The sequence below is a fragment of the Phocoena phocoena genome, chromosome 7 (assembly GCF_963924675.1).
Source record: "Phocoena phocoena chromosome 7, mPhoPho1.1, whole genome shotgun sequence".
NCBI lineage: Eukaryota > Metazoa > Chordata > Mammalia > Artiodactyla > Phocoenidae > Phocoena > Phocoena phocoena.
Window position 1 is genome coordinate 11,176,237 of NC_089225.1, and position 6,853 is coordinate 11,183,089.

General features: G+C 44.7%; 1 non-coding gene across 1 annotated transcript; it reads left to right on the top strand.

Annotated features, from left to right (window-relative positions):
- Positions 1-315: 315 nt before the first annotated feature.
- TRNAG-GCC (transfer RNA glycine (anticodon GCC)) lies at positions 316-388 on the top strand. Its single transcript has one exon. It is a non-coding gene; the product is annotated as a tRNA-Gly (tRNA).
- The last annotated feature ends 6,465 nt before the right edge of the window (positions 389-6,853 follow it).

Sequence of the window (6,853 nt, forward strand, 5' to 3'; positions counted from 1 at the left end):
TTATACCATATATAAAAATGGACTCAAAATGGGTCAGTGCCTAAAGTAAGAGCCCAAAGTGTAAGACTCTAGGAAGAAAATGTAGGATTATACAATGGTTTCTTAGATACCAAATACAAAGCGACAAAGAAAAAAAAATAAATTGGACATCAAAATTAAAAACTTTTGTGCTTTGAAGGGCATTATCAAGAAAGTGAAAAGGCGACCCACTGAATGGGAGAAAATATTTGCAAATCATATATATGATAAAGGACTTAAATTGAGAATATATAAAGAATTTTTACAACTCAATAATAAAAACGACAACACGGACATTCCCTGGTGGTCCAGTGGTTAGGACTCCGCACTGCCACTGCAGGGGGCCCAGGTTCAATCCCTGACTGGGGAACTAGTATTCCGCAAGCTGCCTGGCCAAGAAAAAGATAACACAATTAAAAAATGGACAAAGATCTGAATAGACATTTCTCTGATGAGAGATCCAAGTTGGCAAATAAGCATATGAAAAGATGCTTGACATCACTAGTCATTAGGTGAATGAAAATCAAAACCACAGTGGGGAACTTCCCTGGCGGTCCAGTGGTTAAGACGCTGAGCTTCCTATGCAGGGGGCATGGGTTCGATCACTGGTTGGGAAACATTTTAGTTTTTTATTGAAGTATAGTTGATTTACGACATTGTGTTAGTTTCTAGTGTACAGCAAACTGATTTAGTTTTATATATATTCTTTTCCATTACAGTTTATTACAGGATATTGAATATAGTTCCCTGTGCTATACAATAGGACCATGCTGTTTTTATATTTTATATACAGTAGTTTGTATCTGATAATCTTAAACTCCTAATTTATCCCTCCCCAACTCCCTTTCCCCTTTGGTAACCATAAGTTTGTTTTCTATGTGAGTCTGTTTCTGTTTTGTAAATAAGTTCATTTGTATCATATTTTAGATTGCACATATAGGTGATACCATATGTGATTTGTCTTTCTCTGACTTGCTTTACTTAGTATGAGAATGTCTAGGTCCATCCCATCCATGTTGCTGCAAATGGAATTTTTTTTTTCATTCTTTTTTATCGTCTTTATCTATTCATCTGTTGATGGACATTTAGGTTGCTTCCATGTTGGCTATTGTAAATGGTGCTGCAATGAACATTGGGGTGAAAGTATCTTTTTGAATTAGAGTTTTCTCCAGGTATATGCCCAGGAGTGGGATTGCTGAGTCATATGGTAGTTCTATTTTTAGTTTTCTGAGGAACCTCCATACTGTTCTCCATAGTGGCTGCACCAATTTACATTCCCACTAACAGTGTAGGAGGGTTCCCTTTTCTCCATACCCTCTCCAGCATTTATTATTTGTAGACTTTTTATGATGACCATTCTGACCAGTGTGAGGTGATACACCTCATTGTAGTTTTGATTTGCATTTCTCTAATAATTAGTGATACTGAGCATCTTATCATGTACCTCTTGGCCATCTGTATGTCTTCTTTGGAGAAATGTCTATTTAGGTCTTCTGCTCATTTTTTGATCGGGTTCTTTGTTTGTTATTGAATTGTATAAGCTGTTTGTATATTTTGGAAATTAAGCCCTTGTCGGCTGCACGGTTTGCAAATATTTTCTCCACTCCATAGGTTGTCTTCTTGTTTTGTTTATGGTTTCCTTTGCTGTGCAAAAAGCTTTTACATTTGATTAGGTCCCATTTGCTTATTTTTGCTTTTATTTCTGTTGCCTTGGGAGACTGACCTAAGAAAACATTGCTACAATTTATGTCATGTCCACACAAAATCTTGTAATAGAATGTTCAGAATGCCATTATGTATAATAGCCAAAAAAGTGGTTTGAAACAACTTAATGTCCATCAGCTAATGAATGGATAAACAAAATGTGGCACATATATATATAAAATAGAATTCTATTTGACGATAAAAAGGAATGAAGTAATGTTACATGCTACAGTATAGATGAACCTTCAAAACATGCTTAAGTGAAAGAAGCCAGTCATATACTGCATGATTCCATTTACATAAAATGTTCAGAATAGGCCAGTCTATAGACAGAAAGTTGATTAGTGGTTGCCTAGGGCTGGGTGGTGACTACTAATGAGCATAGGGTTTCTTTCTGGAGTGATGAAAATGTTCTAAACTGTACTGTGGTGATAACTGTGCAACACTTTGAATGCATTACTTTAAATGGGTGAACTGTATGGTATACTAATTATACCTCAATCCATCTGGTAGCAAAAAAATTATGAGATAATTAGGGAAATTTGAAGATTGACAGGGTGGTGATAATACTAGTTATTACAGTTGAACTGCATGGGTCCATTTACACATGGATTTTTTTCAGTAAATACATACAGTAGTATACGATCTGAGGTTGGTTAAATCCACAGATGTGGAACCTTGGATTCAGGGGGCTGACTGTGGGACTTGAGCACATGTGAATTTTGGTATTTGCTGCAGGTTCTGGAACCAATCCCCCATGGATACCGAGGGACGACTGTACTGTTCATTTTTCAAGTGTGATAATGGCCTTGAGGTTATATTAAAAAAATATTATCTTTTAGAAATACTGAAATATTTGTGGATGTAAATAATTAGAAACTACTCTTTTGACCCTACCTATTGCTTGAAGTTTTACCCCACTTTTCTGCCCCCCACCCTTGAACCAAACTCCTCCTCCAAATTACCTATCGCCCCCTCTCCACGTCTGTTCTTACCACTGTCTTTTTATTTATTTATTTATTTTTGGCTGTGTTGGGACTTCGTTGCAGTGCACGGGCTTTCTCTAGTTGTGGTGAGCGGAGCCTACTCTTCGTTGCGGGCTTCTCAATGCGATGGCTTCTCTTGTTGCAGAGCACGGGTTCTAGGCATGTGGGCTTCAATAGCTGTGGCTCGGGCTTCCCTGGTGGCGCAGTGGTTGAGAGTCCGCCTGCCGATGCAGGGCACCGTGGGTTCGTGCCCCGATGTGGGAAGATCGCACATGCCGCGGAGCGGCTGGGCCCGTGAGCCATAGCCGCTGAACCTGCGCGTCCGGAGCCTGTGCTCTGCAACGGTAGAGGCCACAACACTGAGAGGACCGCGTACCGCAAAAAAAAAAAAAAAAAATTTACAATTCCCCATCCTATTTATTGAACCTTACTTTTCACTTGTCCTTTTTTTTTCCTTTCTTTCCCCATTTCAGTTAGACTGCTCTCTTCATTGTACTCCCAGTATGATACCCACTTCCTCTTGAGCCCTTGCTCCACGCAATCTTCTCTGGAATGCTCTTTCATCATCATCCATTCATTTTCAAAAGGCCGCTTGTGCTTTCACCCCAAAGATGTCCCCTTTTCTAGATCCAACCGGGAGCCACATCCTCCTTGTCATCGCTACTCCTTCAGACTACAGTCCGCTGCCTTCCCTGCACTCCACAGAGGAGTCTACACGGGGCTTTGTTTTAGCTGGGTGTCTCCAACCACAACATCTAAGCCCCCGACTATCAGGTGTAGGATCTCACAGGTCCCTCAACACACGACACCCCCACTAGCAGGAGCTCCGATACAAGAATCGAGACGGAGGGAAGCCAATTCACACTTTAAGAGTCATTTCCACGGAGCAGTGTGTAATCTCACGAAAGCTTTCAACGTCAAATTACTCGCGAGCGCAGGGGCCAGAGGCGGAACGACTGTGGGTCCTCCGGAGTCCTCCAAGGGAGCCCTATAACTTGCACAGCTTTTAACCCTCCGAGACACTCTCCCACACATCTTCCAAGAGCAACGCGACGGGTGGACACAAGCAGCCTCATCTGTGCAGCTGCTGGAGGAAGAAAGTCTCAAGGGTCTCCGAGGCCTCCACGGAGCTGGCTAGGCTTCAAAAAGGGAAAAGAACCGTTAAAAAGGTGTGCTTCCGGCTCCAGCGCCCGCGCCTCCTCGAGAGTGAAAGGGGGAGCCGAGGTACGGGAAGTCGCAGGGCACAATTTCTTTCGTCCCGGACGCCCGGCCGGGGCGCGACGCGCGTAACCCAGAAGTGAAAGGCCGGTTCCTTCAGGTATTAGACACCCCCCTCCCCCACCGGAGGAAGTTCCGGCCGGACGACTTTTACCCAGGCTTTCTTGGTTCCTCCTGAGCTCTACGCTCCCTGCTTTCTGGTGCCCTACTGCCATGGCCGCTTAGCTCCGACCCTCCCCGCCTTGCCTGAGTTTTGCCGCAACTCCTCTGGGGGGGGGGGCCCAACTCCATTCCGGCCCCCCATTCCTTAAAGAACTTTTCCCTACGGGTCCCCATCAGGGCCAATTGACGTTCTCCAAGGAGGCAAAAGCTCCTAGAACTCGCGGGTCCCGAAGCCCGGCGCAGCCAGGGCAGCGCCTGCGCGGGGGCGTTACCATAGAGAAGCAGGCGCCTCTCTGGTCTCGGTTTACACTCTCTATGGTCTAGCCGGGTCGTGGCGGTAAGGGGAAAAAAGAGAGACCGCACTACGCAGGCGCTCTGGGCTTCTAATTTTTTTTTTTTTTTTTTTTTTTTTTTTAATCCCCGCACCAAGCGCTTAACCTCATTGGGGTGGAGGAGAAGGCGGCGGCCGTCTGGTCTGCAGGGGCAACAGGAGCGACTAATACGGCTGTAAGTTCCCGGTTAGGGCGAGGATGTGTAGACCCCAGCCCTTCCAGGCCCCAGCCCCCCCTCGCGGTGGTGGGCGCCGAGGCTGGGTGGGGGTGAGGTCCAGCGCTGTCATCCGCTCTTGGGTGCACTTTGGGGGGAGGGGGCGGCCCTTAGGTGGGAGCCGGGCGGGGAGCGGGAGGGGAGGGCTGTTTATCCAGCCCGCAGGTCGCTGATCCCAGGCTGCCTTGCAGAGGGAGGGGGGCGGCTGTGGGGTGAGTCCGGCTTTGTGTGTCCCCCTCTCTTCTCCTCTCCCGGACCCCACCCCGGGCCCCCTTCCCGACCCGAGTCTCCCAGGCCGGGTGGGCGAAGCCGCGTTTGAAAAGAGCGGGTTTCGCGAGGGGAGGGGGCGAGGGGGAGAAACCCACCACAACTATAGTCACGGGCGAGTGATGGGTGTGGAGGAAGATCCGGGGGGGAACGAAACGGGTCCAGGCGGGCCAGACAAAGCCGAGCGCTGGCCGGGCCGAATGCGCAGGGAGCCCGCGGTTCCTGGGCCCGCAGCGAGCTTCTTCGGAGGCTGGCAAAGCGGACAAGTGCTGAGTTAAGCCTTGTGCAGCCTCCTCAACTTGCCTTTGTTGTTCTTCGGTATTGGCAGGGACGCTCTGACGGAGAGGAGTGTGTGCTCTTGCACGTTAGCCTGGTTGGCTACAATGGAGCTAATCGCATCTTACTTTCCCGTTTTCCGAGCCGCTCGGATGAGTCTGGGGTTTTCCAGAGTCTCACTTATTACATAATTTTTAATACTTGTTTTTACTCCAAAAATTAAAAACAAAAATTAGATGGAGCCTTGAAGCGTGTTTTGTTGCATCTGGGTGAGTTTCTCTGTCTTGGGGTTCGTTCATTAACTGCTGGCCATCCGTAGAACCTGTGAGCTCTTTAAACATGGTACTTTGATTTGTAGATGTGGCGTCTAGAGCTTTAGATTCTCTAGTCCTTTGGGAGGCAGTGATGCAGAAGAATCAGAAGCGAGAAATAGTTGCCTGATGCCATGTGCCTTGCACCCTATTCGGGGGCCAGAGTCCGGTATAAATGATGGCTTTAGAAATTGTTGCTTTTATTACTATTATTGTGACATTTGCCGTGCCCTTGATATGAGGAATCCTGGACCGTGGGCTCCCTTTGCTTATCCAAAGCAAAGGGAGCAGTGGAGAGTAGTAACATTGCTGCAGAGACCATATAGATAAGAAAAACTACACCACAGTATTCCAGAGTTACTGAACATTATTTATCTTCTCCATTTGCTAAGAAAGATTTAAATTTTGGTGAGCTGTTTGTTTATCCATTTTTGTAAGATTGTGTAATTGCACCTTTTTTGGCAATTGTTACTCAGATCTCAGTTTCTATAATTCATAGTTTATCAGCTAACATGTAGCAGTTTCAGATTTCTAAAGATTTAATTTTTGTTGAGGAGTTTTCAGCTGTAGTTTTATATTCTCCCAGCTAAGGTTAAGCGGAGTCAGAAATCCTTTGAAGAGACTGTTGGTGGTGGAGGTGTCATATATTTTATCTCCATGTCACAATTTAAGCGGTATTAAGTAGGGAAAAGGCCTTTGCACCTTAAATCAGTGTTAGAACTGAAAACCTTGATCTCCTAGTGTGCCAGGAATTTGGCCACAGACTCAACTTTACGTAAAAGAGGTAGGCATTTTTTTGTATTAACAGGAAGCAAAAATCTGAAGCTTGGTTTTTTATGCTTCAGTAACTACTGCGATAGAATCTCTTAAGTGTAGTTCAGATGATGGGAACTTGCTTTTTATAGAGCAAGATTTCAGATCCTTAAAATAGTTTGACAGGGATGTTGAGAAATGAATGGCCAGAAGACCATTAAGTTTATCATTCAGATGTGTTATATTTTGTTCATTGGTCTGGGATCTTAGATTTTTTTCCTTCAGTCCCTTGTTAATTCTTTTTTAGGTGGATTAATCTCACAGTTTATAAATTGGGTGAGATAGTTTTTTGGACCTGAGACATAAATTGATTTTTTCAGACTTCATTTATTCTTAACAGTCTTCTACTTATAAAGTTGTAGTTTTTTAGATTGGTAGATAATACTTTTTATTTCATAGTACTGTTGGTAAATGTTATAATCATTTAAGGGATCATAAATGTTACGCTCAGAGCTGAGTTTTGATAAGAGTTTTGATAACTGCAAGTCTGGTTGTCAAATAGTGGAAAGAATAGACAGTAGCAGAAACTAACAAATGTTTAAAGACAGAATC